Source organism: Hyaena hyaena, unplaced genomic scaffold (assembly GCF_003009895.1).
Source record: "Hyaena hyaena isolate Hyena2069 unplaced genomic scaffold, ASM300989v1 scaffold_570, whole genome shotgun sequence".
In the NCBI taxonomy this organism is placed as follows: domain Eukaryota; kingdom Metazoa; phylum Chordata; class Mammalia; order Carnivora; family Hyaenidae; genus Hyaena; species Hyaena hyaena.
In genome coordinates this window covers 758,412-783,405 of record NW_024081201.1, presented here as the reverse complement: position 1 = coordinate 783,405, position 24,994 = coordinate 758,412, and the positions used below count along the sequence as shown (strand labels likewise).

Genomic DNA, 24,994 nt, shown 5'->3' with positions numbered 1-24,994 from the left:
ATTTTTATACATGCATATTTTTTTTAAAGGTTTCTTTCTTTTTGGGTTTGTCAGGCCTTTATTTACAAGTAGAAGATTAACTATACTTTATATTAATTGTTCCAAACGTGATGATGGTGAAGAACAACAATACAAATTCTAGCCTTTTCTCCCTCTACCAATGTTTCTATGCAAAGATTAAGAGTGTCTGTGACTAGTTCTAGAGTGATAATTTCAATTGGCTCAGGTCCATTAACTGCAGGGAAAAACACCTGGCAAGGAGGTTGGTAGCAGCCCGTTCTTGTTAACCTTTCAGCCTTCACAATAACTATCAGCAGGCACCAAGTCAGGGCCTCTAATAAACTGGCATTAAAGCTGCTGACAGCTAATAACTTTTTATGGGTTTCCAGAACTAATTGAAAGAAAATGTTCTGATTAATTAGAATAAAAGAATTTTTAAGTTCCTTTATCCTTGAATTGGATAATTTTTAGACATGTAAAATAGAAGAAAAATCAATGTGTCCTCTCAGAAGACATTTTCCTATAAATAAAATGAATTTTCAAAGTATATTATTTTTGCTACTTTAATCCAGCTTAATTTTCAGCTACTGTGCTCTTTTATTTTTGTAAATGGGAAAATAGCTAAGAAATGGGAAACAGTACCAACTCTAGAGGTAGTTTTAACTAGATTCTTCTCACTTGTAGTACAATTTCTGCTAATGAGTTATAGAAGCTCTTTAAGCTTTAAACTTTAAGAAGAGTATTTAAAGCCTTCACAGACACCCTTCTTTCTGCCTCACCTATAAGAGAATCAGACAATTTGCTGGTAGACTATATCTGTAAAGAGTATCTGTCCATTGCTGGTTATGTGGAAGCTAAGATGGACTTGAGGAGTCACAGGAGAAAGCCAGAGTGGGAGACTCAGCTATGGTCCTGCAAAAGCTGGTCAGGAAACCATTTTCTTTCTATATCAGATAGCTGAAGCTCAGGTGCTGGACGCAGCTCTATTGGAAGGCATGGATAGATATTGGTGGCGGAAGCCAATTCATGGTGCTGCCTTTAGGCAAAGACAATTGAGAACCATCATTGCACTAGAAAATGAGGTTTCTCAGAGACCAGTCCCAGTTAACCATGGTAGCAGGAAGGTAGTGAAGTGCTACCTGCAATAGTGGCCCAGTTTTTGTGATTGGGTAAGAATAAAATTAAGACTGGAGGTCTTAGGTAAGTTCTGGAGGATTAGGTAAGTTCTCTGCCCCAAATTTTTCCATGGCTTTCTAATACAGAGTAAAACTCAAAAACCTCACTGTAACTACTTTCATGAGATCTGGCTCCACCTGCATGAACTCTGAACCTTCCATTTTTTCCTCTTAGTACTTCAGCAACGATGGCTTCCTGGTCATTTCTCAAACATATCAGACATACTTTCAAGAAATCCTCTGAACTTGGGGCTCTCATAGCTGGGAATATTCTTCCTTATATTTACATGGTTAGCTCCTTGACTTCCTTCATATTTTTGTTCAAAAATCATCTTTTAATAGGACTTTCCTGGACACTTGATCTAAAATTTTAATACTTAACTTTGCATTTCATAGGACTTTCCCTGTTTTATAATTCCTTCTAGACTACATCATTTATTCACATATTTTACTTATTTATCTTGTTTGTTGTCTGTCTCCTGCCTGACAGTGTTTTGTTGCCTACATGATATCTGGCCTTACAGTAGTGCTTGGCATTTGGGAACTACTCAATAAATATTTGTTGAATAATTATTTACTAAATTATGAGTATTTACTAAATCATCTCCAGATTCTTTCTTAGTTATATTAATTCATGGCCACATTACAAAAAAACTATTTCACTAACAAAATTTTTCAACATGGGTTTTATTTTATTCATTACAAAACACAGTATTAAAAATCCTTCTGTAACACAGGTTTGCACATGATAAAGTATTACTTTTCTTCTAGTAAATATACTTTCTGAGCACAATGCTATCTGGGAAAAGCTCTGTTAGTAATTAACATGAAGGTTATTTTGCCTCATTATAAATTGGTTCTTTATCCTAGAATGTTTTCTGGACCAAGTCATAAAATAAGCATTTTGCTTTTGAATGAAAGCTGTGTTTTTGTAGACAATCTTCTGTCTGCTTTCTTTTTTTTGTGTGTGTGGCTTATCTTGTTCTTTTTGCCAGAAATTTTAAACCTCTTCATTTCTATCCATGCAAACCTACATATTAAGAGTGAAATATTTTTAACACTTCCTAAATTAATTTCCTTATTAATAAAGATTTTTCTCAGGAGGCTGTCCACTATTTTGGCATCAGGGAAGGGGAGAAGAACAATACTCTTTCTGAAAGAAGGAGAATATGATGTTGGGGATAAAAGTAATGGAATTGTAATCTACCTTCTGACGCTTTGAATCCCCAAGCAGAAAGTTTGCTACAAATGTAAACAGGAAAACTAAGGGCAGAGAAGCTGTAGGCTTGCTCAGCATTTAGTACTTCTACAGAATCTAATGTTCCAGGCTGTTCTGGCAAACATGTGGTAGCTCAGTACAGTCAGAAGAGTGGGTGGTTCAGTTTGGAGGAGGAAGGAAGGATATCATTGACATGCGCATGTTCCCTTCAGTTTCAGAGTGTGTAGACACTGGTATAAAGACTACAAAAGAACCTGGTATGGTGTGAGAGCAACTTGAGTCTCAGGATAATGCAAATGTGGCATCAGCTCTGAGGGATTTGCAGAATCAGGGAGCAGAGGGGAAGCAGTGTCAGCTTGGTGGGTTAAGAGGTCAGGCCAAGCTGAGAAATTCAGGATCATTAAGAGTACAGCCATATAAAGAATAGGTAAACTCTTAGTGATCACTAGCTAATACACCCAAAGATTAGCCTGGGGCTCAGAGCCTCCCTGTCCCAGTGCCCAAGATCACTGAAGCTGTTCCCACTAGTATACAATACATCAGGGGTCAACAAATAGCCCACAGGCTCACATAGCTTGCTGCCTGTTTTTGTATTGTTACGGAATCTGGACTGGATCACCCGGTGAAAGAACCAAGAGGCACTCAGAAATCTTGGAAGGCACGAAGTTTATTTTACACCGGTGGGCTCAGAGGAGATCATTCCCCAGAGGTCTGAGCCCAGAGCATCAGCAGAGGGAACAATTTATAGCCTGTTACTTCTGCATTTCTCATTAATGCGCGTGACAAGCATGGTGGGAAGAAGAATCCAGAAAGGGGAATCTTTGATCAGGGATAAGTATTTCCTTATCAGTCCTGTCGGCCATCTATCTTATAACAGATTTTTCCTTATCAGTATATTCTATAAGCTGAGAATGTTTCTTACATTTTTAAATAGTTAAGAAAAACAAAACCAAAATATTTTACAGCAGCACTTGAATAATATATGAAAATCAAATTTCATATAAAGCATTCATAAATAAAGTTTTATTGGAACACAGCCATACTCATTCATTTATGTCTTGACTATGGTTACTTTCCTTCTGGCAGAGTTGAATAGTTGCAATAGTGAGTATACGGCCGATAAAGCTTCAAATATACTGTCTGGCCATTTACAGATAAAGTTTGCCCACTCTTGCAATATACCATCTTGGAAGGTAGCCAAGGAGAAAGAGAAGACTCTGAAGAACTGAGCTATAACCTGAAAGGGACTGAATTAACCCCCAAGAGACCATTGAATTGTTGAATTCATTACATTTAATTGAGACAAAAATTAGTATTAGTAAGAAATTCTCGGGGATGCCTTTTCCCACATGTTCCTAAACGGTTCAGTGGGACATCTTTAGTTATGAAGTATCTCAGACAGAGGGTGGTCTCTGGGCTTTCAACAGACTCAGAGCAGATTTACCCACTCATATAATGGTATCCTATAGCAAGTATGAAACACATAAACATTTTATTAGAATCCAAGCTTCTGAGACCTTTGGATGAAACTACAAAATTGTTTTTGTTTTTTCATTATCTTTCCTGTCTTGTAAGTCTGTTGGTAGCTCTATCTCCATACTGACTGAGGTACCAACTTCACTCAGGCTGTATTATTGATGTCTTGTGTTATTCCTGGCTCTCCTCTCCTACTCTTCACAAGACAATGGAAGCATCTTGTTTGTTTTTTAAAACTGACATTACTCCAATTTTAAAGAGAACTGGAAATGCATAAGAATTGATGTTGCTTAAAGACACACCTGGATCTATAAGCCAGGTGAAAGGGAATATAGAGTAATCACCAGTCCTTAAAGTTAATCTTGAACTTAAACATTACTATTGATTAGGGATCATCACTGTAATGTAATTACGGTGATACCATTAATAAACATTCCCTATTTATTATGTATTTTCAGTGTTAAGTAGAGTCTTTTTATTTTACTTAATCCCTAAATTTACACAATTTTCAAGTCTGTGTAACTTCACAGGCTATACTTTTAAATTGAGAATAAGTTAAAACTCCTCACCACTACTTAATCCTACTTTGTACATTTAAAATACATTTTTTGTCATTGGTAAATGACTTAGTTTTCGCTCTTTCTCTCTCTCTTTTTAAATAATTGTTGTGTTTTCTATACAGAGATCCTTAAAGGCTTCAGCAGCCTACTTTATTTCTCTCTAACCCTCAAGGTTAAATAGCCCAGTTCAGCTATGCCAGCATTCTTCTTGGTAAAAGAGATAACAACTCATTGTTCAGAGTTAACCTTGAAGTTATATGATGTTAAATCAGTTTTACTTAGGGATGTTTTTTTTCACTCACCCCCCCCCACCCCCAAGGTCCCTTTTATTCTGTCATACAATTTGCTATCGAACTAAATGATGCATTTAAATAAAATGGCCAAAGATAATGACTGTGACAAGGGAGAGACCAGAACAATTGCTGTTGTAATATCATTCTGATCTGAATGACCCTGTTATGTTGGAGTCATGATGCAAAGGCTGTCAAGTCATGGTAACTTGCCACTTTTTCCCAGCCAAATAATGGAAGTTTCTGATGGGTTGGTATTTAAAGAATAGTTGCCCAAGGGGCAAAGTATTTGTTATAAGGCAGCTCAAAATTGATCACAACACTAATCATCCTAAGTAGAATATAAGAACAATGTACTCAAGTTGATCCTCAAACTGAACAACATTCAAATCTACTTCTTACTGGAACTTGTATAGCATGGTAAATAATGAGGAAGAACAGTTGTGGTTACTAAATTGGCTTGCCTATACTGTACTATGAAATGGAAAGATAATTGACAAGATGTCTTTCAAAGATAACTAGGTTTGTGAACTTAGGAGCTGGATTTTTGTGGTGGAATAAAGCAATTGCAGAACTTTCAGATTACATGATAGTCTAATAGAACAATATATTTTCTTCCCTTCCTCCTTTCCCCTCTCCTCCCCTTCTTTATTTCCTTCCTTCCTCCCTTTCTCAGTCCCATCCTCCCTTCCATCCTTCTTTCCTCCCCATCCCCCCTTCAGTAAGGTGAGACTATCTTATAGACTATTGTTATTTGGCTAACTGGCATGAAAGGAGATCTTATCATTTTACTTTTACCTTTAAGATTTCACTCATATGAATTTAGCACTATGTATACTTGATTTTTCATGCATCACTGACCAGATATTTTTGCTTTATAACCCACTAGAAAAAGACCAGAAAGTTTTGTTTCTTAAAAATTTGTTCAATGATACTCTACATTTTCTTAATTTATTTCTAACCAGAAAGCTTATAATCTTTCTCCTAAAGATATCTTCTGATCCCATTTAATATGCAATCTGATCTTAATACATGAATATGGAGTCTATTGAGACTAGAGTTTGATTTGTGATTTTTATGTGGCCTTGGATTTTTCCCCTTAATAACAAGAACGATATCATTGTTTTATATTCAGAAGCCAAATTTAAAGTCCATCTATCAAAACTCATCAAATAACCAACTTGCATGTCCTTATGTTAATTATATACTCTCTTCTCAATAATGGAATATATAATTTTCTATTATTTATCTGAAATATTAATCCTACATTCTGTAGGCAAGAAAAAAATAGTTTTCTCTCTACTCTTCTATGTTCTCAGCTTGGGCCCCAGTAACAAAAGACAGACTGATAAGAGAAAACAAACAGAAGTGTATTAACATGTATATATACACAGGAGATACCCAGGGAAAATAAGACACTCTTATATGTGGCTTTGAATTTAGACTTAAATACCATCTTCAGCTACATACAGAGAGAAGGGTATGAGGAAGGCCAGTTGTAGAGAGGTAATGAGGAAAAATATGGTAAATAAGAATAGGATTTCTTATTCAGATTTAAGTTGATTATTTCTCCATAATAAGAGTTTCTAATGAGTCACTGTTTCTTTTTGGTACATCCTTACAATTGGAGACTTTCTTTATAATTGTAAATTTCCTTTAGGAAAGGGTAACTTCTATTGTATTTTCAGAGCTTCTCTTGTGTCTGGTGTTTCTCAAAATAATCAGCTCAAAATAATCCTTATCTCAAAGAGGCATATTTTGGGATGGCATACTCTCGCACCCTTCACTCCTTTTTAATTTTGACATTTATAACTCTTATCTTTATAATTAAAGGGAAAATAGCTTTGAAGTATTTTCAACAGAAGTTAAAAGCAGTTTATAAGAAAAAAATTCTATATAGGATATTTGAAAAAGTGAGTGTGACTATTTAATAGTAATTACTGAATTGCAACTAAATGTCAGAAAAAAACCCACACAAGAAAACATCCAACTCTTCATCTATTTAGTAACTTCCTTCATTGCATTGAGGTATTTTCAATCTTCTTTAAGGCGCTAAAGTAAAATTCAGCATAACTCTTCCTCCTAATTTTGGTGCCATGGATTGTCTTTACTTTCTGAAATGTTCTCATTTTTTTCTTACAGCACATTGTTCTCGATTCTCTTTCTATCTTTAAGTTCTTCCATGTCTTCATCTTCCCCTTAACGAGTATTTTTCTAAGTGTGATTCTTCACTCATCTGCATGTATAATAATCATTATAATAGGATTCCTACCAAAAATGCAGAGTTTTGATCCTAAAAAGAAATTTCCTAGTAATGGAGCCTGAGAAGCTGGCTTATAGATTCTCTGAGTGTGCCTTAAGCACAATAAAATTTGAGATATGCTACTTTTAATGATATGCTATTTCATTTTTTTCACAATTGGCATCAGTCACACTAGAATTCTCCCTGCTGTCCAAAAATGCTCTTAACCTATTCTGGTCTCCATGCTGTTTCCATTGCAATCTTACTCCTGGGTCTCAGAATTCTGCCTCTTCTTGGAGGGCTCATAAAAGCCTCAAATTGCCCTGTACTTGGTCTTCATCCTGTCTTTCCTTCTTCAGTGATTGACATCACTTATGTCTAGACAGCTGCCAGAGCCAGAAACTGAGAGGTAACTCTAATTTTTGTCTTTTCCCCTAGATTAATTCACTAATACTTTCCTATTTATTCTGCCTTCTGAATATCTGTACATTTTATCCAATTATCTCTAGTATCACTTTCACTCTCTTTATTGGTCCCCATTATCTCTCATCAAAACTCACAATAGTAATTTTTTATTTTCCCTAGTCCCTAATAAAGTTCTTGCATTCCCCTTCTAAGATTTTATTCTAATTTTGTTACTTCTCTGATTAAAAGCTTTCAATAACTCCCATTTATTTTTAGTGTAAAATATTACCTCCTTAGTGTGCCTCTCAATGCCCTTCATGATTTGATCATTGTTTGCCTCTCCGATAGATTTTCTTACCATTTCTAGCCGTATGCTTCATAATTTGATCATACTACATTTCTTACAGTTTCTTTGAGATTCCATGCTCTCTCTTGTCTGGGCATTTACAGAGTACTCCTTCTTCCTGGAGACCTATTCCCCACCCTATTAACTGATAGTTTCTACTTAACATTAAGGTCTCAATTCTTCAGGAATGCCTTTCTCCCCACTTTTTGGGTTTGGGCACAGTATCACAACAGTATCCCAAACAAGAATGAAGAAGGAGTGGTACCAGCCAACACTACTCTAACATTTTATTTTGCCCAAAGTATTCTACAGAATGGAGTTGAATCCTCACCTGTAGCTGCAAGGGAGGCCACTGGTGAAAATATCTTCCAAGGGACAGAGATACTAAGATCATTTCAGACATCATGATTCATCACTCAGATTAGACACATTGCTGTTAGGAACAAAGTTAGGATTCTGTTATCAGGAAAGAAGGTGGAATGCCTCAGAGGAAGAGATCAGTTGTGTTTATCAGGCTTTCCCTTAAAGATTCACACCCCAGGGAACTGCTCAACTGGCCTCCTCCTTAATCCAGCCCTAGTTATCTCCACCTTCTCCCCAGAACCTCAGCGCTGTTTCCATAGTAAGAAGCAAATACTTGCAAGGCTCTCCTAGTCAAGGTTAATGTCTAGGCATCTTGTGTTTGCTGCCTCTTAAGGGAGCCTCTTGCTACTTTGCATGCTACTTGTTTCCAGAGCTAAAGAAACACTGCTTAAAAGGATTAATTTAGCTGGTGCTCCAGAGAATTTGGAAGGTAAACAACTGTTTCTTTTTTGTCAATATGGCAATTAAGAACAGAGAGACTGAAGAAAGAAAAGTAAATGCAGCATTTATTTCTACAGTAGAGTGATAGGCTAGTGAGTCACTGAATCGGCAATAGGTACTGGAAAAATTTTGGATTCATAAATTCAGTTCAGGGACAAAGGTCTCTCTCCTTCAACCCCTTTTACCCGAAAGTACCCAAACACAGCATAGACTGAAGCTTGACATTTTAAAATTGAGAATTTGTGTTCATTTGATTGTGTTTTTATGCCAGAGACACAAATCTGCATGAAAATTTGGTTTCAAGTGAAAGCAAATGTTTTCACAGCCAGAGTGTTATTTTTGATTTTATATAAATATATAGTCATGTTATTAGAGTAAATGATGTGATAGGAGTATGACTATTTGATATGAGATCAGTCTCACAAAGTGAATACTAGTTCCAGTTCTATTACCAATTTTTCTATCAGTGAGCTTGGCAAACTACTTACTCTTTGAGACTGTTCCCTTATATTTAAGTTTTAATGTTTATTTATTTTTAGTAATGTATATTTATTTTGACAGACAGAGAGAGAGAGAGAGAGAGAGAGAGACAGAGCATGAGTGGGGGAGGGGCAGAGAGAGAGACAGACACAGAACCTGAAGCAGGCTCCAGGCTCTGAGCTGTCAGCACAGAGCCCGATGCAGGGCTGGAAGTCACAAGTGGTGAGCACATGACATGAGCTGAACTCAGATGCTTCACCGACTGAGCCACCAAGGTGCCCCTGTTCTCTTATATTTTAGAGAGTGGCCTCCTTCACCACTGGTTGTTGAGGGCTGTTGTACTTCCTCATACTCCCTTATTCTTAAGTTAGTGCCTGACACAGGATACATACTGAGTAAATTCTCATTAAAATGAATAGAGATTTAAAAATCAAATAAAGTATGGGGCACCTGGGTGGATCAATTGGCTAAGCATCTGACCCTTGGTTTTGGTGCAGATCATGATCTCATGGTTTCCTGTGTTTGAACCCCAGGTCAGGCTCTACGTTGACAGTGTGGAGCCTGCTTAGCATTGTGTCTCTCTCTACCTAGCTCCCTGCCCCTCCCCCACTCACACAATCTCTCTCTCTCTCTCTCAAAAATGAGTAAACTTAAAAATATAAAAACAAATAAAAATCAAGTGAAATATATATATGAAAGAATTGTGAATGACATTACAAATATAACTATTTTCATTTTCTTCCATGATATGAATATATCTTGTTTCAAATTTTACTGTCAGAAGTTAATGGGTAAATGAAAACCACATTATAGAAACATTACATTTACAGTATTTTTAAGATCCAATTAGCAGTCTATGGAGGTTGACCTATAAACCTTCAGAATTATTTACAGAAGTAAATTTTATTGATTAACAATTGGAATCATTTAAAAGGCAACTTTAACTCTTATATATTTTTTAAATTCCACTACATAAAGGAACAAATGAAGTCACTTTTGCCGTACAGTGGTTTTCACTGTCAGTCATTAACAACTGAACTAATCAGAAACCAAACTTGCCAAAGGGTAGCCACAAAGAAGGGAACATACTTCTTGGAATATAATTTCAGGAGAAGATCATGACGGGTTTTCCCCTAACTGTTTGAATTCCTGGAGAACTTGAGATATAACGTAGCTTTGAGACTTGGTGGGGAGTATCGCTGAGAGGAAAGCACCATTGCATCTGCTGTCTCTGCAGCTGAGAATTTCAGAACAGCCGCCTGCAAGTCCCTTCTAATGCGTTTATACTAGTTATTTTACATGGTAAAAACTATAGGAAAAGCAGAGGGGGCAGTGAACCTGAGTAGCCCGAAATTAAGTTCCCCATTAGAAACAACCCCAGGCTGCACGTAGTCCCAGTTCCAGGAAAAGCCTCAACTGAAGCCACCCTCGGACCGCCTCGGATCTGCCAATCAAAAGAAATGTGTAACTTTCCTGTAGTCTTGGAGACGAGTCAGGGCTGGGAACTGCAGGTAGTTACTTTGTACAGACTTGCCAATCAATCACCGCTTGCATAAGCCCCAGGTAGATTCTCTGAGCCCACGTTATAATTGGTCATTTTAAAAGACTCTCAAAGGTCATGATTGGGTCCTGCCAAATGTAACGGATGCCTCGCAGATACTGAATGGTCAAAACTGTTACTATGCTGCTACTATGGGCATTGTACAATTATGATGGGTGCTTATGTAATGAGGCAAAAGGTATAACGTGTGCACGGTAACACCCCTGCCCTTCCCGCATAAAAACCCTGCTCGCCACTGTTGAGGCTTCACTTTGCTGCCGCTGTGCCAGGAGATAGGTGAGCCCCTGCTCGAGCTTGTAATAAAGACCCTTTTGTACTTGCATCGGTGCCGGCTCCTTGGAGGTCTCTGGGGACTCGCGATTCGGGCATAACAAACCCAAAGAGGAAAACGGGACGCTTTTCAGGGGACATCGTGTTTCAGATTCCTCAAAAAACAAAAACAAAAACAAAGCAAAAAAAAAAAAAAACAATCAGGAGAGGGGAGGGAACCTGGTTCAATGACTAGACAAGGAGGCCATTAGGCTGAGGTGGCTTTAATGCCTTAGTTGCTTATGTAAGCAAAGCAGGCTGTAAGAGGTAATGCCTCAAGGTTTAGAAATCAAAACTTAAGGACAACCAGTCACAAACAGCCAACTAAGGCAACCCAAATAAGGCAACCGCTTAAGCTGTGGTCCAATATTTTTTATTTTTAAAATTTTTATTTATTAATTTATTTTTTGTTTGCTCCTGCTGCTTCTTTATAAAAGTCTTTCTTTACCTCCTGTCAGTGGAGCACTCTAACCACTTTCAGATTGGCACTGTCTGATTTGAATGAATTTTTACTCAAGTAAACTCTTAAGTCTTAATATGTCTCAGTTCATCTTTTAACAATTTTAAATGCAAGTGTTACAGTCACAGTTACTGTTGCTTCTCTCTCTGCTCTTTCACAGTAGTGATAGCCAAATTTAACGGATGATAGGTATAAATAGAATATAATGAGGACTCAAAATTATTGTGAAAATGTCTGATCTTATCCAAATGGTGAGCTAATGCTCACAAAATAGAGTCAGCATTGCCACAAATGTAAACAAAGTTATTGTCACTATTCAGAGACAATCATTTTCTTTTTTTAATTTTAAATGTTTTACTTATTTTTGAGACAGAGAGAGACAGAGCATGAGTGGAGTAGGGACACAGAGAGAGAGGGAGACACAGAATCCAAAGCAGGCTCCAGGCTCTGAGCTGTCAGCACAGAGCCTGATGCGAGGCTTGAACTCACAAACAGTGAGATCATGACCTGAGCCGAGGTCGGACCCTTAACCAACTGAGCCACCCAGGAGGCTGAAACAATCATTTTTATAGAGAAATGAAAACGGAGAACATTTTATAAAAACCACCCACTTCATTTTCCTTCTGGGTCTTTTTACTTCTTCAGGATTAAGTGAGACAGGAGTGTGAGGGCTGTTGCCCTAGGGGGAAAAAAGAATAATAATAATAATAAAAACTCTGAAAGAGAGTCAAATTCTTGACTTTATAGCTCATGAGTAGGCTTTTGTGATTTTATATTAGATATTAGCATGAAAGATGAAGAATGTTTGAAAAGCAAAGACACCATTCAGACAAAAAAGATTTGTAATGAAATAGCAGAAGTTAGATTTTAACGTGTATGAAGGAGACCGGAACCCTCAAACATGGAACCCTTGCCCAAATCCAAAGGGTTGAGAAGAATGAACAGCGAACCATTTTCTCTGTTGTAAAGAAGATAAAAGTACAATTAGTTGAACTGAAGGAGATAATTGAATTTGCTGTGAATGGGGTTTAGATACAAATGGGATGCTGAACAGGGGCCATTGCCTGACACCCCTGAGAAATAATGGTAATTCTCATAGACTTGCAAGTACTACCTTTGGGTTTTGGTTTTATTATGTGATGACAAAACAAAAATCACCCATAATCCCATCACCCTGATAACATATATTCCATGCTTCTCCTTTAGTCATTTTAATCTATGCACATTTATGTATACTTATGTCCATATCTATATCTGTACTTGTACCTGTGCTTGCAACTCTCTTTGCATCTTTGTCTACATCTATAGCCAGAGCTCTGCCTACATCTGTTTCTAAAAGTAGCATGTGCTGGGAAATTCTGGGAATGTGGTAACAATTGGAAAGGAAATTGAAAAACCTCATAATGTTTCTAACAAAACTGAGTCACAAGCTTTTCCTTTGAACCTCCAAATATAAGAAGCTGGAAACAAATCAACAGCACAAAAGCTGCAGGGCCCAACATCACCTTCACTAGAAGAAGCTATATGGCAGCCACAGAGTGACTTAGAAACCTAAGCCTAGGAACGCACAAAAGAGCCGGCACTCGGAAAGTGTAAGGAACTGGAGCTAGCTAGTCCCCATGAACTCTGCAATCTGATTCACCAGACTTTGAAGGGGTCCCCTATGAGGGAGAAGCTGCCAGTAGTGGAATCAATATTGGTCAGAATAGGGACATTAACAAGAAAGAGAAAAGGATGTCCGCCTAAAAGTGGGAAAGGAAAACAGAACTAAAAGATCTTGGAAAGAAAGCCACCATTTACGTTTTTTGTTAACACTGCATGCAAATGATGCAAGAAGGCACTCTGGGAAGTTAGAAAATGTCATCTAAACCAAGGTCCCTTCTAAAAGTTCAGGAAAATAACTTCACATAAAAATGAACAACAGAAAAGTGTTGTAGTTAAATCCCATTAAAAATTATCAAGATACAAATATCTTGATGAATATGATGAAAGCATGCCGAAATGAGAGGACTGTAAAACAGATCAAATTTATCACATGCTATTTCAAAATTAGTTTGAAGACATGCATGTGTGTGTTGTGTGTGTGTGTGTGTGTGTGTGTGTCTGTCTGTCTGGGTGTGTGCCTGTGTGTGTTATGTGTGTAATATTTATATATAAGCTCCACTGAAAAGGCCTGGGAACAATAGCAACATCACCATCAGCAATGCATATTGCTGGGGACTAAATTATGTTTTAAAATGTCTTATAATATTTGGGGCCCCTGGGTGGCTTAGTCAGTTAAGTGTCCAGCTCTTGATTTTGGCGCAGGTCTTGATCTCATGAACCGGTTCGTGATATCAAGCCCCATATAGGGCTCTGCACTGACAGTGTGGAGCCTGCTTGAGATTTTCTGTTTTACTCTGCTGCTTGCCCTCATGCGTGCATGCACACCACCCCCTCCCCTCAAAATAAATAAAAAAATTAAAAATAAATAAATAAAATACCTTAAAACTATTAACAGAAATGTACAAGATGAGTTTGGAAAGTCTCTTGTAGTGGGTAGCAAGGGAGCTATCAGAGACTTTTTGGGATCATGTCAAAAGGAATTAAGCATTCACCTGAAGAGTTCCCTACTGGCTAATACAGTTGACCTTTGAACAATACAGGTTTAAATGGTCCACTTATGCCTGGATTTTTTACACTACAGTACTATAAATGCATTTTTGTATTCCTTATGATTTTCCTTTTTTAAAAATGTTTTTTATTTTATATTTGAGAGAGAGAGAGTGCGAGCAGGAGAGGGGCAGAGAGATGGAGGCAGAATCTGAAGCTGGCTGCAGACTCTGAGCTGTCAGTACAGAGCCCGATGCAGGGCTCAAACTCACCAGTAGTGAGATCATGAGCTGAGCCAAAGTCCAACGCTTAATCAACAGAGCTACCCAGGCACCGTCCTTATGTTAGCTTACTTTACTGTGCAGTGGGTCAGTACCCCTAGCTGCCACATTTTTCAAGGGTCAACTGTATGGGACAATTTGAACTTCAATAAGTGTAAGCAATACATGTATTGAAGCCCATGTATTTAAAAATATAGGTTTGTTAGGGACTATGTTGTGTGAATGGAGGTCTTCGTCCTTGGATTCCTCAGGAGATTTATTTACAGGGGAATCTGTACTCAGAATAAAGACAACCAGAAGGAAAGTAGCAAACACAAAGCAGTTTATTAAAGAGCAAGTACATTCTCAAAGTGGGAGAGAGAACAGGTTGCATAGGGTGGAACCGGCCCTCGGTTGTTTTGGGGTTGGATGTTAGTGGGTGTGCCCGGGATGGGAGGAGCGGTGATATACATTGGCCTGGTCTCTAATGCAGGCTGCTTCCAGTCATTGGGAAAATTCCTCCCACAGGTTGAGAGGGGGAGTTTTTGACCCAATAAGGTTCATACCTACCCTCCAGGTAGCCTTTCTATAGGTTTTGGGCTATTCCTGCAACGCAAATGTATTATGAGTGGAGAGGTTACCCTGGGGCAGGGGTAGAATGTTCTGCACCTGTGGCTCTGGATCGGTCAGGTCCAAGGTCTTGGAAGCTACAAGGTTAGGATGGTGAGCTCTGGGGCTTATAATGTGTAGGGTTTTTGTTTGTTTGCTTGTTTGTTTTTCTCACGGCCCTTACTTCCAGCTCATGTCTCTAACATTCCGCTTCAAGGACTCGGGACCCTGCCTGAAGCTGTTCCTTCCATTGCTTCCATCTACCTAACAGGTTTATAATAATATAACAATTATTTAGTCGCCTTTTTAGAGATGGAAGGGATCAAATCTTATCTTGAGAAATGGTATATAAAGAGAAAAGAAGGCATTTTTGTTGCTCTCTTATGTGAACTGTACCACTGGCTGACCAAATGGTAGGAAGGTCACTAAGGCCAATCAGCTATTTCAAATTTTTCTATAAATGGAACAAGTACTGTGTTTAACAAAAGCAATGAGGTTAACCAGCAATGCATTCATTTATTATTTATTCTGATGAACTAGTCCAGTTAGTTGTTTTTATGTGCTTCTGCTATTAAGAATTAAGAAGCTAAGGAAAAAGCCAGCTTTGGTTTAACATTTTTTGGTATGTTACAGAACATATTGAGAATAGATGGCAAATACCTCCCTTTAAGCCACCTTTGACATATGCTCAAAATGAGTTTTGTAACCTGCTCTGGGACAAGAGATTTCTAACATACAGGCCCTGATATTGAGGTTTTTCTCTGGCTTGTGGTAGTGCTGGAATTGGACAGACTTCCATTTTTCTGGCAGAGATTCAAATGCTTCTTTTTTTCTTTCTAATGTTTGTTTATTTATTTTGAGAGAGAAAGAGAGACCGAGAGAGAAAGAGTAGGGGAAAGGCAGAGAGAAACCGAGAGAGTCTCAAGCCTGCTCTGCTCTTTCAGGGCACAGCCAGAGGCAGGGCTCAATGAGAGAAAGAGAGACAGAGAGAGAGAGAGAGAGAGAGAGAGAGAGAGAGAACTCCAAGTGGCGCTACTTTGTCAGGGTACAGCCTCGAGCAAGGCTTGTCGTGTGGCTCCATTTCGCCAACCATGAGATCATGACCTGAGCTAAACTCAAAAGTGACTTCTAAGTACCTGAGCAGTGAATTAATCTAGCCTCTGGAATGAGAGAATTTCCCTGAATGACCTAGCTGTGTGCATCTACCGTTAAAAAGATTTAAGTGTTAGTTTTTAACAGTGGCAGGGCTTTGAGAATCTCATGTTAATATTTGTAGGATATTCTCCAGTAAAAGATTTCAGTTTTTGCCTAACATTTTCCTTAAAACAACATTGTTTTTGAGAACAATGTTGCTATTCTAATCTGTCACTCCCTGGGGCAAAGGAACATGTTATTTCCTGTCTCTTTTCATATACCTGGAGATTCTCTCCAATATAGGACTTTGAACTTGATACACCCATTTTGCTATGTATGTGAGACCTATATTTGTCATATTGTTCTTCATCTTGCTGCTTTCACTCCCTTAATCAATCAGAGCCACCTTTTCTTAAGCAAGTTAACTAGTCAAAAGATATTACAGGAATATATTGAATATATATCAAGTCAGTAGGGTGCCTCAGAGATTTCTTCAGCCCCTACAGTACATAACAGAAAACAAGAAGTGAAACCGGCAAAGTTATGACTTTCCCATGTTCACAAAGCAAGTTCACAGCTGATCTTTTTTTGTAACTCTGTTCAGCATGTGGGTCAATTTACGTCATTACCCCTGTAACAACAATGAATAAAACCCTCCCTGGTTTGTTAATGACTTTAATAAAACTGAGTTACCAATATGATCCTCTAAAACAGAAAATACATTATTACTATTTGTAGAACTGATATTTTCTTCCCCGATATAATAGCAAATAAATTGAAACATGTTAATATTGTTACATTGATATTTGGACCAGGATACACTGCAAGTTTGCTTTGTAGTACCAATACTTTGTGGTACTTGAGAAATACTGGGGAAAACGGATGATACCAGTTTATAAGAGAGCTTTGATTACAGTGGTAATGAGGGTTTGATGACCAACATTGATTTCAATTGTTATAAAGTAGCATGCTTTCTCCTGATCCCTTGGCAACCTTGCCACACGGCAGATTCTTTCTTAGCAAGGCAGGCTCTTCTTGCCTCGGTGGCATATTCCAGTCTGGGTTCTCCACAGATCCGGTGGGAACTTCTGCTCTGTCTCTTTCTTCTGTCTCTTAAAATTAGCAATCTCTGTTTCTTTCCTTGATCCTTTTACTTTCTATCCCATACTCTCTGATTTTTCAAATATTTCCACCACTTCAAACATAACCTCTGCTTACATAATTTATAGCACTTTTTTTTCCTACATTCCTAGAGACTGCATTTCTAACTGCCTGGCAAATGGGCTCATTTGGGCATCGGCTAGTTTAATAGGCCCAAATTGGAAAACTCATTACCTCCTTACATCCTAATCCAATATTCCCTTCTTATTTTCTTTTGTCTGTTAATGTCACATCTTTCTCCCAGTTACTCAAGCTTAAAGTCTAGGAATAATTTTTTCTTGCCATATATTATCCCCTTATCCTAGACATTCAAGAAGTTGTCAAGAATTACAAATTTGACTCCTGAAAACTTTTCTCATCCATCCTCATTTTTGCATTTCTTTCCTACAGTACTAACTCCTCTCTTTTATTAACTCTTTCCAGGCCATTGCAAGACTGAACCGTTGGTCTCCCTACTTCTGGAAGTCTTTGTACATTACTCTGCCAACATATGTTATGCTAATTTGCCTAAGCATAGCTCCGGTTCACGAACTCAAAGGCTGCCTATAGTCCCCACCGGCTAATGATGGTTTTTGTCAAAGCATAAAAATTTCATTAGGAAATGACTCCAAGTTATTTTGCTATTTGTTCTTTTCTTTCACTTAGCTATGGGTGCCTAAATTTGTTTCTCAAATTTAATGCGCATACAAATCAAATGCGGTTCATGCCCTCTTCTTGAAAAGTATTTTGTGCTTTTTTTGTGTGTTGTTCTGTGCTATTCACTGTCTGCAATACCCGTCTCCCCATCTTCCTCTATTATAATCCTATTTCAACTGCAAAGCACGTCCCTAAAGCCAACCTATCCATGGGATCTTATTTGCATGAATTTTGTATGTTCTCCTTTCAAATTCTCAAACATCTGTGTGCATTGTGCAAAGCACTTAAACTATATCGCTTCACATGATAGTTTCTCAAAAAGAATATATGACTTTTGAAGATGGCAAGGCTTTGTTTTCTTTTAAATCCCGTGTAGGACCTACACAACACGTCACGTGCAGTAGGTGTTCAGTAACTCTTTATAGGTGGACTAATTCTGCATGGTTGAGCCACACTGGTAGAATAAACCACTAGTAAAAAGACTTGAGTTCATAATTAATGTTTGTGATATTTCCTGTAAACTGAAAAAGCTTAGGTTCCATTTAGCGGTGGCCTTTTCAGAAGTGTTTGTATAAATTCCAAATATCAAACTCTGCCCTATTGTTAAAATAACAGCAGATTTCAGATCAACTTGATGTTTGAGATTAAAAAAGAAAATGCTAAATACTAATGAATATAAAGAAGATTAAAGCTTTTTTTTTACAGGAAAACCCAAGTTGGTAAAAATAAGTAGAAATGGGGTGTTTTCTGTGGCCGAACTGGATTCTTTTACCAAATTATTCAACATATTGTTTGAGAAACACTGTGTGTTCTCAGTCATTGTCTTAATGTGTCGCCACTCAGGCCGAGGGAGAATTGTGTCTATTGTTAAGTGAGACTTGCTGGAGCATTAGACTTGCAGGAAAAATGCCCCTGGGGTGCTCATTCAGCCACTTATATTTTTTGTCCTGTTATTACGTGCCATACAATGTGTTATAGATGCAAAGTTGAACATCATAATATTCTTAAAATCTTCTTAAAACCTAGTGGGGGAGATGGAAAAATAATCATTAATAAAACAATGTGATGAGTTGTTAACTCAAGATGCTGTGGAATCTGAAAGAATAAGTAGAATTTGCTTGATAGATCAGGCAGGGGAGGACTTCACATTTGGCAAAGATCCTCAGTCTTTTTTTCCATCTTTTTTCGTGATTGCCACCCCCTTCCTCCCAGCCTTTATTAGGCTCTTTGCCCCAAAGCTCTAGCCCCCACCACCATGAAACGTTATACCAGAGATATATTGCGTGTCCCATTATGTCCTGTGGAGTGCTGGAGAGCCACAGACCATTGTATAGCTAACATTGTTTTCTCTTCAAAGAACCACATTTCATCACCTTAGGGTGATATCACCCCACTGCGAACGCCTGACGCGCCAGGTCTGGATCCTGTTGATGAGCTTGGATGCCCCAGGATCGACGCTGGCAATCTTCTTAGTGTCCTCCTGCCCTCACAGTGTTGCCCCAACTTGGCTCTTAGTTGTTTTCAAGTGATTACGGCTTAAATATTACAACTAGCTGGCTTTGAGGCAACCACTTTGCATTTAGTAGGCTGAGATTCTGCTTTAAGAAACAGAAAAGTGAAAGCTAATGGTGGTTTAGGCAGGACAGTTTATTGCTCACTTTCCTTCATGTAGAGAAAGGCCAGAGACAGGCACACCAGGGCTGGGAGTATCACTCTGCACTACACTGACTTGAAGGATCCACACTGTGGCCCTTGTCCAAGTTGGCTTCCACAACCCAGACGGCGGGGTGAAGGAACACAGATGTTGGGGAAGGCCGCCTGACAGCTGCCTGTTAAGGTAGGATTGAGGGACCTGCCACATAGCGCTCTGACGTAGCACACGGGCCAGGACTGCGGTACTTCCCCACACCTGGCTGCAAAGGAGCCTGGGACGTGCTGCCTTTATTCAGGTGGCGTTGTGCCTAGCTAAATGTTTCATGGAAAATAAAAGGATGGAAAGTGGGGGAATGCTAGGGTTTTTGTCACTCCTTGCCAGGAATCTTTGCTTTGAATAAATTATTTTTGCTAGATAAATCAAATTGTAGTATGGATTGGATTAAAATACAATGCAATGAAATGGCTTACAGTGAAAGATTTAACCAAACTCTTTTAAATAGTTTTTGTCCCATATAGTTTTTATCTAGGCATGATTTTTATATTTAGTAGACAGATGCAGTTATTTCTTTTTCATTAAGTGTTATAAAATAGCACTTTTTCCATGTTGATATATAATCCTCATAATTTTAATGGCTTTACATTTGTTGTAATGAATATTTTCATGTATATTAACTTTTCCTCATTTTTTCCCTTAGTATTTTCCCTGTTTCTTTTATCTTCTCCTCAACAGATAATTGGATTAAAGGGTACAATTATTTTATGTATCTTGGAAAAATCATTTTTCCAGAAGGAATCTGTGAACTGGTTATCTTTTATAAGTTATGTATGAGAACACCTGCTTGATTACCAAAGTCCCTCATTTTATTGGTTTAAAAAGGCACATTACTCTTATTTAATTGTGTTCTTTTGGTAACTACGAGAATTGAAGATTTTTATATAGATTTTTTACTTTACTACCTTTGATTCAGATTGTTCATATTCTGTTTTACATTTTAGTGTTATTTTTCATGCCAATTTACATAAACCTTTTATATAGTGCAGATACTGTTTTTTTTAATATATAAAATTTGCTGCAAATATTTGTATGGATCTGTTTCCCTTCTTATAAAATCATTTTTATTATCATTACAAATATATGTATATATCAATATATACAATTGTATATATAATGCAGTCTGTCGATCTTTTACATAGCTCCTTTATCAGCAGTTACCACACATCATTTTTAAACTTATTTTCTTTATCACACATCATTTTAAAATAGCTTCTCTTTTTACACTTATGATGTAACACAATACATAAATATATATGTGAATGCATATATGTACATAAGTGTAATCTGAATTATTATTCTATTTCTGTTTTTGCAGTAATCTCCAACGATTTAACGATGTTTTAAAATATGTTTTTCAATGCTGAATAGTGTTAGCTCTTGGTTTACCTGTAATGTCCTTTTAAATCATGTCCATTTTTAAGGATATTTATTTTATTTGTTTCTTTACTTATTTTGAAAGATGGGGGGAGGGACAGAGAATCTGATCAAGCTCTGTGCTGTAATGGAGAGCCCAATGTGGGGCTTGAACTCATGAACCTGTGAAATCATGACCTGAGCCAAAGTTGGACACTTAACCAGTGAAGCCACCCAGGTGCCCCAAGGATATTTATTTTTCAATGGAGTATCATTAAGGACAATAAAATCCCACTCAAGTACAGAGGCCAAACTCTGAGAGCTAGAAATGAGTACAGGGTGGTAGCCCCCTCCACCACCCACAGCCCCAACAGCAATGCCTGTATAGAACATGCTGAGAATATTTCCGTTCACTGGTGCTAGAGGGATGCTCAAGCTCAAATATGCATTCAGTATTCTGAGGCTAGCTTTTAGGTTCCCTGAGTAACTCTCACCAGTCACCTTTTTGGAGTAGCGACTTATAAGAAATAATGTTTTGGTCCAGATTTACTTCTCAAACTTTACCTTCCTTATGTTGGCATATGACCTGACAAACATTAGTAAGTTTTCAATCCCTGTTCTAGAGCCTAAAAGATCAAATTGTACGAAAAGGGAAGAGGGATATTTAGAGAGTATCTGACCTGGAAAGATGCATGGCAGAGAGAGGGGAAAGAGAATTGGGAAAGAATTACTGAAATGATTCAGATACGCGGGCAGCTGTCTTTTGGCTACTCTTGGCACTTAAATGTATATGACCATTTTATGTTTGTTCCTGAGAGTTATGCTGATCTATTTAACATGTCATGGCCTACACCAAATTAGAATACCATCATCTGACTTAAAATTACAGACCTACTGGTCAGTTTAGAGTCCTGTTACATGGAAATTTGCCCTCTTTTTTGTACGAACAAATATAAAACAATAGGTAGGGGCCAATTTATAAGAATTTGTCTACTTTTGGCAATCATAGCTCTAGATACATTTCTTTGAAATTGCATGTTGAAGTTTTATTCACTAACACTCAGCTTGCAGCTTACATCAAAGAGTTTTTGAGTTCCACAATTCTGTTTGTAAATATGTAGGCTCAATGGAAGGAATAATGCTATATTGGTTTTAAACTATTTATCTTATTTTCTTTTATAGTTTTTGCAGGAAAATTAAGTAGATGGGAGGGTTGATTATTTTGGCCATTTGATTCCCAAGTCTACCCATGAGGAAGAACGACCAAAGATCTGATTTATTATAAAATTTTGCAAATTTCAGCTAACAAATTCCACCAGGTTTTCTTTCCTCATATTCTCTGTCAAAATGAAATCTTTGGAAAAATAAAACTTTAAAGGATAGTCAAAATGCATGTCAAACATCAATGAAAAGCAAATGTTAGGGTGGCCATCTCTTAGACAAGGAAACATTTATTTTAATAAGTTTCCCTGTCTGATTAGTTTCCTCTTGAACACCACAAAAATAAACACACACATGAAATCAACCTTCAGGGTTTTCTGTTTGCTGTGTTTGTGTGGTTCAATCCATTAGAAAACTAGCAGTACATAGGGCTTCCCACACTCCACTCAAGGAATCGCAATTTCACAGTTTGGTTCCCAGCACTGCCTTGCAGGGCTTCAGTCATAATGAGTTTCTGGCTCCGGACATGCAGGCAGAAGTCTCTTATGTTGGCTTCTCAAAGGGGAAGGAGAGAAACACTAGAGGAAACAACAATTACATCACTATATAATAACATAAAAGCTATAGAATAGTTCCCAATCCTCTTATGTATGTTACTGATACAATGTGTCTCTCTTCATCCCAAATAACATTTTTTTTTCCAGAATAAAAATGGTACAGATTTGTACAAGCTAAACCACACAAAGAAGCCTGGGAAACTAAGGTATTGTGCCTTATTTATTTACAATATCATTTAACTGGGGCCTTAAAAAAAAAACAAAGAAAAAAGAAATGATGAACTCCAAGAATTTAATCAGCTATGAAATCTCTGATATAAAAATGTTTTATGGATAAAATATTTATTTTTTAAAAAAATATGTCTTACTAAAAATATTATTATGAAAACAAACCAGTTTATAGGACATAATCTCATCATATGCAGGGTAATAGGGCATATTAAATTTATGTTTTGTGACACTTTTCTAAAAAACGAGGTCACCAAACAACCAGAAAAGTCTGAAGTTATTTTAGCAAGTGCTACTCCAGTGCTCTGGAGACATATGACATCAGGCTCCTCGCTAGCACTCTTTCCTACCCGAGGCAATTTGATATATGAGAAATCCCGCTGGCCTTGAAGTTAGCTAAATTTGGGGACATGTTACAGCTTCTCGCTCCTTCTGCATCCCTGGGATAAGTTTCCTAGTCTGTCTCTCCCTATTGTAAACTTTTTTTTTAAAGTTTTATTTATTTATTTATTTCAGAGAGAGAGAGATAGCGTGAGCAGGGGAAGATCAGAGAGAGAGGGAGACACAGAATCTGAAGCAGGCTTCAGGCTCTGAGCTGTCAGCACAGAGCCCTACATAGGGCTCGAACCCACAAACCGCGAGATCATGACCTGAGGCGATGTCAGCCGCTTTAACTGCCTGATCCACCCAAGCACCCCTATTGTAAACTTAAAACTTGAGAGAAATACTTACCTTGCAAAGTCATTGTGAGGGTCTGTGATAATGTTTTTAAAGTATCCACCACAGTGACTGTAACAACATGGGGATTTAATAACTAGTGGGAAGTAGCTATTATTATGCTGCTTTCCTTTATCTGTCCTGCATTATTTTCCTAGATTGGCTGTGGCAAACACCGTAATTGCGGGTACTTGTCTTTCCACTTTTATCCTCTTTCCACACCCTGGAAGACACTAGATTCATAATGACACTGTATGTGTCAGAGGCCGCGCCGACTCTGACAGGTCCAGGGGTCCCTGAAGGATGGACGATGTCGGCGAAAGAGAATGAGAGAGCCCCGAGATTCTTTCTGATCACCAGGCAGGCATCTCTGTCCTGTAGGTTTTGGTGTCTTTATTTTAAGGTTCAACGATAATATGACATCAGAAGACAGAATTTTTACAGGGGCTAATTATTTGTAATAAGATGCTTTGATCAGCAGAAGGTGTACAGAAACAGGCTTTACAAAAGTATTCTTGCAGAACCTCCCCATATTCTTGACATCATTCCCCCAGATTAAGGTACTAACAAACTTATCTTATTTTGCATGGGTAGGCCTCTAGACAATTTTTAATCACAAGGGAAGAATGTATATTAGGCTTGTTCCTAAGCTGCTTGAGCGAGCCTTTTCCTTGATGCTGAATGTGCAAGCACCATGGGGGCCATAAATATGTCAGTCTTTGCACCTGGGTTTATGTTTTAGCTACTCTTATCTATCCTCATCCCAGCTGCCAGTGTAAGGGAGGGTGTTTGTGGAATGTAGGCCTTCAGGAAGGGACTGTTACGCTTCACCAATTAGCAAAGATATATGTAGTAACTTATGTTCTGCCCTGATCTGTACCTTAACTTTAAATTAGGCTCTTTGTCTCAGGGCCAGGCTCAATTGTAACTCTTGTGTTCTTAACCCCCATTATTGTCTAGGTCTTGGATCTGCAAGGCCCATAGGAAGAGCCTTTTGACAATCATCCACAGAGCTTTCATCTAAAATCTCTCTTGCAAAGGCAGGAATATGCTTTTCCTTATGAGGTATCTGTATTCAGAATATGGGTCTGATACGGAATATTGTGAGGCCTGGTCAATACCAGTAGGCTTATATCCAACATGAGCCAGTAGTAGCAGAAGGAGATGCCAGTTTTCATTTCTCATGGCAGGAGCTGCAAACACTGCCATTTCCTTGCTGTGACTGCCATCCAGAGAGGCCGGTGCGGCTCCCGGCATGTATGTATTTCACTGTGTTTGGATAGTCCTAGAGTGTAATTGTCTTACTTATTTGCTGAGGGCAATATTGTTTTGTTGTTGTTGTTGTTGTTTGGTAGGTGTTACAAATTTTAGGACACATTACATTTAAGAAAAGATAGATTTGTTTCATCATTTCTCAGTTTTTCCACTTAATTTTATTATAGTTTAATTTTGTACAATACTGGTGGAATAAAGTAATGGGAATTAATTTGTCCTATTCGTGTTTTGTGGGCTGATACTAAGTAGAATCAGGTTCTATTATGAACAGGT

The 24,994-nt window shown here is 37.9% G+C and overlaps 1 long non-coding RNA gene across 1 annotated transcript; it reads left to right on the top strand.

The window, feature by feature from the left end:
* Positions 1 to 15,003: 15,003 nt before the first annotated feature.
* Positions 15,004 to 24,431, top strand: LOC120248148. Its single transcript, XR_005532508.1, has 4 exons — positions 15,004 to 15,059; positions 22,649 to 22,707; positions 23,605 to 23,633; positions 24,407 to 24,431. It is a non-coding gene; the product is annotated as an uncharacterized LOC120248148 (long non-coding RNA).
* The last annotated feature ends 563 nt before the right edge of the window (positions 24,432 to 24,994 follow it).